This window comes from Leopardus geoffroyi, chromosome B1, assembly GCF_018350155.1.
Source record: "Leopardus geoffroyi isolate Oge1 chromosome B1, O.geoffroyi_Oge1_pat1.0, whole genome shotgun sequence".
Taxonomy (NCBI): Eukaryota; Metazoa; Chordata; class Mammalia; order Carnivora; family Felidae; genus Leopardus; species Leopardus geoffroyi.
Genome location: NC_059327.1, coordinates 71947933 through 71955783, shown reverse-complemented (window position 1 = coordinate 71955783; position 7851 = coordinate 71947933). Strand labels below are relative to the sequence as shown.

Below are 7851 nucleotides of genomic sequence, written 5' to 3'. Positions count from 1 at the left end.
CTCACGGACCGCGAGATCGTGACCTGGCTGAAGTCGGACGCTTAACCGACTGCGCCACCCAGGCGCCCCATCTGGCGGACTTTTGAGATGTATTTAGGAAGTCCTTCAGGCAGAAGGAAAACAACACCAGATGGAATTAGATTTACGCAAAGGGATGAAGAGTTGAAGAAATGGTAAATGTGTGTGTAAATATGTCTGTAGAGGTACTTGCTTAGAGCAAAAATAACAATATATTGCAAGGTTTTTTTTTATAACGTATGTAGAAGTAAAATGCATGATAACAAAAGCCAAAGTCTTGGAGGGAATAAATGGATGCATAGTGATATAATATTCCTTTACTATTAATGTAGTGGATTATTATTGTTATTATTATGAATTAAGCAAAGAGATACGCCTTATTTGAAATTAAAATGCATTATCAAGATCAAAAAGCTTAAACAAACTTGTATAACAATGATAAAATATTACATAAATGGAACCAGAGTAGAAAGTTGAGAAATAGATCAAAATAACTATAAGAATTTAATAGATGAGGGGCACCTGGGTGGCTCAGTGGGTTAACCATCAGACTTCAGCTCAGGTCATGATCTTATGGTTTGTGCGTTCGAGCCCTGCGTCGGGCTCTGTGCTGACAGCTCAGAGCCTGGAGCCTGCTTCGGAGTCTGTGTCTCCCTCTCTCTGTCCTTCTGCCGTTCACACTCTATCGCTCTCAAAACTAAAATAAACATTAAAAAAAAAAGAATTTAGTAGATGATAATTCATTCTAAATCAGTGGATAAAGAATGAATTATCCAACAAGTATGTTTATAACTAGGTAATAATCTTGAGGTAAAGTGTTATTTCTGCAGGTCTTCCGAAGTTATATTATTGCAGAAAAAGATTAAAGACTATTAAAAAATTAAATCATGCATGGAGTAAAGGAAAATATGGGTGAATATTTACATAATTGCGTTATGGGCAATCTATTACCAAAGCTCACACTAAAGAAAGAATCTGTAAAGAAAAGAATTCTAAATGTAAATTTAAAAAAATGGACAAACTCTGAAAGAAATTTTAAAATGGGAATTATTTGAGTCATTAAAGTCTAACAACTAAATTCTTAATACATTGATTCCTTAGAAAATAATATACCAATGGAAATACCAAACACACCAATGGAAACATAGGCAAATAATACAAATAATCTGCTTACTCACGTATACACTCATATATACATGTGCATATATATGTTTTATACATATATGTGTCTATATTTGTGTATAAAACAGACAAAAAAACTTATAAAAGCAATTTCACCTGTATGTTTATTGAAATACAGCTTGGAAATAAAACACATTTTGCAAATAAATAATTAATAATGTGATAATATGTTTAAAGTGCATTAATAAATGATAAAAATCATATTACAAAACAACACAAAATATTATCCTATCTTGTTAAAAACGTGTACACAGGGGCGCCTGGGTGACTCAGTCGGTTAAGCGGCCGGCTTCGGCTCAGGTCATGATCTCGCGGTCCGTGGGTTGGAGCCCCACGTCGGGCTCTGTGCTGACAGCTCAGAGCCTGGAGCCTGTTTCGGATTCTGTGTCTCCCTCTCTCTCTCTCTCTCTCTGACCCTCCCCCATTCATGCTCTGTCTCTCTCTGTCTCAAAAATAAATAAACATTTAAAAAAAATTAAAAAAAAAAAACGTGTACACATACATGCAAGAATAAGATAAAATATATAGAGTAACATTTTAAGAGTTATTTGTGAAAGGGGGGATTATAGATGATTTTTTTCTTCTTTTTGTTTTTCAACTTTACAAAGTTTTATAATTAATGTGTCTTATTTTATATTTAGAAAAATAAAAGCATACAAAATAAATATCCTTTATTTCCTGAGTAAGCCTAAGAGAAAGCCACTGAGGTTTTGGTAGCAAACAGAATCTGCTGTAAATTTACACAGGCAGAATGTTTGCATTTTCCATGTGATAGGTCAAACAGATGTCGCTACTTACAAAATTCCTCTTCATGACACTAAGCAGATTAGTTTCAACATAACTGCTTTCCCAGCATGATTTTCCCTTAAGAAAACTCTGACCATGGCATATGCACCACTATGTCCCTCCTTGACCAAAATATTAACCTCATTTGGACATTTTTAACATTACTCATACTAACATTACCAAAGAAATTGTGTAAAAGGTCAGTCCATTAGATATAAAAATAAAACCACAATATTGTTAATGATAAGACATTTAATATGAAAGAATGAGAACCCTGAATATTTAAGATTAAGGTTCTTAAGATTCTCTTGCAAAGCTTTCTCTAGATTAAGGCCATGTTTACATGTCTAAAATAATTATTATTTTTTGGAAACGTTGGGACTATCAAGGGAGAGTTCTTCATGTTCTCCTTCACTTCTTTTTAAATAACCTATGCATTCCAGAAAATTCAGATGAACATGAAGACATAAACTATCGGACTTGAATCTACTTGTTGAGACAAGAAGACAATGAAGAAAAAAGTGTGTTGCTTTGTCTTGCTTTCAAGACAACCCATGACGTGCCAGCTCGACAACTTTTGTCCATTTGTAGAGTGGCAATCTCCAAGATGAATTTCATCTCCAAATGTTTAGAAATGTCATAAAAAAAGTGAAGAATCCATTTGCGACAACGTGGATGAACCTGGAGAACATTATGCTAAGTGAAATAAGCCAGACACAGAAAGGCAAATACTGCATGATCTCACTTACACGTGCAATTTAAAACAGTCAAGCTCATGAAACCAGAGTGTATAAGGGTGGTTGCCAGGGGTTGGGGGCAATGGGAAAATATTGCTCAGAGTCACCATGAACAGCGTGGTGAGTATAGGAAACAATACTGTATCGTACGCTTAAAATTTGCCAAGAGATCTTAAGTATCCTCACCATATGTACAGGCACCAAAGGTAACTGTGTTAGGTTGATAGATGTGTTCATTAATTTGATTGTGGTAATCACTTCACAATGGATGCATTTGTTAAGTCGTTGTGACATGTACTTAAAAAACATCACTTTGGACAGCCTAAGTATATGCAATTTTTAGATGTCAATTATACCTCAATAGAGCTGAACAAATAATAATAATTTGAAAAGAAATGAAGAATCAAGAACTTCACCAAGCCTAACGATGACCCTTGTATCAGGGGAGGGGGCGGTATTGTAGTGGCTGGAAGGGAAGGGAGTGGTGAGCAAGGGCGGCTTCTGGCATCCTGTCAGTTCTGTTTCTTTATTTGGTTGTCAGTTACATAGGTGTTCAGGTTGTAAAAATTCAGTGAGCTCTACACTTATGTGCTACAAGTTTCATACAATGGTAGTCATGTTAATATTCTTCCAGATTTTCTGGAAATTAAGTTTCTGTTCTGTTTGCAGCCCAATGTTTCCTTAAAGATAATTTTTGTTAAAGCCAATAAAAAAAATGCATTTTATTTACTGTTTTTTTTTTTTTAAAACCCATTCATTTTACATGCTTAGTTTACTCTATTTTTATCATTGTAAAGCCAGAGTGGTTTGGGGGTGTATTAACACAACTTTCTTAGATATGAGCTAAGAAGTTGGAGAAAAGATACCACAAACACTGAAAGAATGCTTGTACCCAGATCATGTTGGCAATTAATTAGGACAGATTCCAACCAATCATATTTAAATGTCTCTGAACTTAGGATGGCTCATGTAAGTAGGTTTGCCATAATCTTAGGACTCATAATTTTTCCTTTCCAGCGTGAAATTATGAAATGCAAATGAAAGAATCATATCATGGAACATCAAAATGACAGATGCTATTACCAAAATATCTGCAGGATGGCTTTAGTTTGTTAACTTAGTATGCCCAAACTGCTGTAGACAAAGCTGAAACAAATATGAATCAAAGACATGTCTTCAAGGAGTGGGAAAGGTAAACATAAGGAAATTGTCACAGAAGCATTGAGTAAACTGTTGTGCCAGCATGTTGAGCTCTTTGAACATGGAAGATAGACTCATCAACTAGACTTTGGCATCATCTTGAAAGATGTCACATGACTAGAATCTTAAATGAACTGAGTAAGCTTGAACAAGACTTTAAATAGTCCCTGAGCCTCAACTTTCTTTCTGTTGAACAGGGACCTTATACTAACCTTGTTTTGTTTATTTGTTTTAAGAGTAAGTGTTGTTTTTTGTTTGTTTATTTATTTTGAGACAGAGAGAGTGTGTAAGCAGGGGAAGGGCAGAGGGAGAGAGAGAGAATCTTAAGCAGGTTCCACACTCAGCGAGGAGCCTGATGTGGGGCTTGATCCCACAACACTGGGATCATGACCTGAGCCGAAAGCAAGAGTCAGACTTAACCAACTCAGTCACCCAGGCACCCCTAACCTTTTTTTTTTTTTTTTTTTTAAGATTAGAGAACATATATAATGAGCCTGGAAGAGAGCCTTCCCATAAACTAACAACACTACCAGGAACAGGAGCACTATGGAATACGCAGAACATTTTTTTTTTTTTTTTTTTTTTGCAAAACAGATTGGCTGTTCAAATGTCATTATCCTTGTTTTATGTAAATGCATTAAGAAATCGTTCTAAGCAGATTGGTCATTTTAACTCTTATTCACGAATTATTTCTTATTTCCTAACGTGAGATTTCTTCATCACATCCTAATTTGGATGATCTGTTCAAAACGTTGATGCCATGGTTTATAATCACTTATTTCAATGTGCAAACTATTTCATATGTCGTTATGGTGTGGCCCTACTTTCTTATGTCTTCCAAGCAAGCACAGTCTTTTTACAAGTAAATTTCAACCCAGCACTCCGGTGATTGGAGCTTTTATGCCACTGTCTAGAATTTATTCATTCAACAAATAGGTATTTTTTTGAGAAATAACTAGGTGCGCAGAATGTTATACTGCAGTGGTCGACTCAAAGACCCTCATTCCTCATTCGTCAGGGAACTTATAACAATGAGACACGATTAATAGTAACTAAAAACCAAGCCGTTTAGTATAGTACTAGGTGCTAAGTGCTATAAGAAAAAAAAAAAAAAAAAAAAAAGAAGCAACTGGTTAAGCCTCTGGCTCTTTTTTATCTTTTTTTAAGTCAATTTATTTATTTTGAGAGAGGGAGAGAGAGCACAAACGGGGGAGGACCAGAGGGAAAGGGAGAGAGAGGGAATCCCAAGCATGGTCTGCACTGTCAGCACAGAGCCCGATGTGGGGCTCAAACTCACGAAACCATGACCTGAGCCGAAATCAGGGGTCAGACGCCTGACCAACTGAACCATCCAGGCACCCAAGCCTCTGATTCTTGAATTCAGCTTAGGTCGTGATCCCAGGGTGGTGGGCCGCTTGAGATTCTCTCTCTCCCTCTCCCTTTGCCCCTCCTTTTTCCTGCTCTCTCTCTCTCCCTCTCCGCCCCCCACCTCCACTTGTGCATGTGTGCACTTTGTCTCTAAAAATGAGAGGGAAAAAAAGTAGAGCAGGGTGGGGAGATTTGGAGTGGGAAGGGTAGTTCTCGTTGAGGAAGTGACAGTTGACTCTTGATGGAGGGACTTAGCCACGCCCTTCCCTGGGGCGGAGCCTTCCAAGCAGAGACCAAAGGCTGGAGGAGGCTTGCACCGGGCTACTGTGGTAGAGAGGAGCCAGATTGTAGGTCACCGGGAGGACATGGGCTTTGTCTCAGAGCGCAACGCAGTATTTAAACACAGGAGTAACATGATGTAACTTGCTGGCTTTTTAAAAATGCATTTTAGATTTTAAAAGGATCACAGGATCAGCTTGTCTGCTGCGTTGGGAAGACCAGGGGTAAAAGCAGAGAGGCGGGTTAGGGGGTCATTGTCCAGATGAGAGATTCTGGTGGCTTCAATGAGCATTGTAACAGTGAGGGTGGTCGGGAGTGGTTTGGACTCCGATGTGTTCTGGACAGGAATTTCTGACAGATTTGTCTGGGATATGAGAGGAGATAAGCATAATGCTCCTGTCGGACAGAAAATGATAATGCAGGAAAACACTGTATTTTTAAACTCTTAATAGGTTTTTGTTTGCTCAAAGTGTGTCCATTCTATTGAATTGCACAGAGCGAAACTGCATGTACATGAAAGCTTCGTTAACGTGTTTCCCACAATGTTAGCACAGTGAATCTTGGGAAGAGGGGTCTCTAGGAGAGGGTCTTGGGTAACCATGCACGGCCATGGACCTCTGACCTTTGAGAGGACAGCTATGCCGTGATGCTGTTAACTTATCTAATTTCCATCCACCAAAGATGAAGTGACATTTAATGATTTCATTAATTGAAATTCTGCTCTTTTGACCTTGGGATTTCCAAATTTGTGATTTTTTTTTTTTTTTTTTTATTCTTTCCTGCAATCTTGCCAGGCTGTCTTCAAGAAGAATTTTATACTGCTGTCATGAGAAAATCGCTTACGGTTCCTTCAGATGTCAAGATTCTGTCATTTCTGCAGATGTGGCCCATTGTGATTCAGGATCTGAGGTGAGGCCTTGATTTTATTGTCACTTTCTTTTCTTTTAACAATCCAAGAGTCTACCTCCCTCTAATTCCTTATGCGTGTGTGTGTCACAGAGGGTATTGTTACATAATTGCTTGAATGCAGAATGTGAGCTTTTTTATCCTTTTGGGTTCTTGTCAAAAAGATAATTCTGCAACAAAAGTTTTTCAGTCGGTAAAGATTTTATTTGACAGCCTCATAAATGGTGGAATATTTGAAATACTTATTTAAAATACATAAATAAATGCCGATGGATTAATTGACTGATCAAGTGGCGAGAAACTGGGTCTCTTTTTCTTAGGGGCTCCAGGGACTGGAAAAAAACCTGACTGGGTAAGGGAGAAATAGAAGAATCTTCCAGGCTTCAGTGAATATAAAGTTATCTCTTTCTGTTTTGCAGCGTTCTCTGTATAACAGTTTTTACTTGGTTCTTCGTGAAGACGATGCATCGTGCTTCTTTTGAGAACCATGGGGATCATTCCCAAATAATTCAAAGAAGGATTGTTTGTTTATTTTAACCTGTGCTAGTTATTAAAATTCATTTTATGTGTATGAAGTCATATAGGTATCAGCATGGAAAATAAAGCTATTTTCTTTTACCTCAGTCAAAACCATCTGTCATCTCTACTTCTTTTTTTTTATTATTTTTTTTTAACGTTTTATTTATTTTTGAGACAGAGAGAGACAGAGCATGAACGGGGGAGGGGCAGAGAGAGAGGGAGACACAGAATCGGAAGCAGGCTCCAGGCTCTGAGCCATCAGCCCAGAGCCCGACGTGGGGCTCGAACTCACGGACCGCGAGATCATGACCTGAGCTGAAGTCGGACGCTTAACCGACTGAGCCACCCAGGCGCCCCTCATCTCTACTTCTGAGTGTGGCATTATTCTCCCTCACACAAAATGCTGTGCATCTCCAATGCCTACTGCACATCCACGGCTCTGTCAGTTCCAAGCATCTGAAATATAATAGTTGGAGGCCATAAGAAACACACAGGCCAACAAGGGAAACCACACTGTGTCTTGTTCAGGTGTCAGGCCCTTCTAAATCACTCATTGTTTACAGCAAGAGATAAACAGCCCGCTAACTCAGTCTATTTTTGAGATCCTGGTGGCAACTTCTTGAATAGGTCTAGTTATATCTTAGTTGGCACAGCTTTTATAGAGAGAATCCACATCTGTGCCTGAGGTGACAGGCTGTGCCATAGAATAACGACACTGGACTATGGGTCAGGAGACCCCCAACTCTGTCACCAACTGCCAAAACAACTTATCATTGGAGGAGAATGCTGTTTGTATCAATTTGGTGCTATTGTATGATTCCATTGGATTTATCAGTGGCAACCTGACTGGATAAAG

At 38.4% G+C, this 7851-nt stretch overlaps 1 long non-coding RNA gene across 2 annotated transcripts; it reads left to right on the top strand.

The window, feature by feature from the left end:
* The first annotated feature begins 5609 nt into the window (after positions 1 to 5609).
* On the top strand, positions 5610 to 7109 carry LOC123582910. Of its 2 annotated transcripts, XR_006704644.1 has the most exons (3): positions 5610 to 5638; positions 6365 to 6479; positions 6896 to 7109. It is a non-coding gene; the product is annotated as an uncharacterized LOC123582910 (long non-coding RNA). The 2 variants fall into 2 exon arrangements; XR_006704642.1 differs by lacking the exon at positions 5610 to 5638 and having other exon boundaries at positions 5645 to 6479.
* Positions 7110 to 7851: the final 742 nt, after the last annotated feature.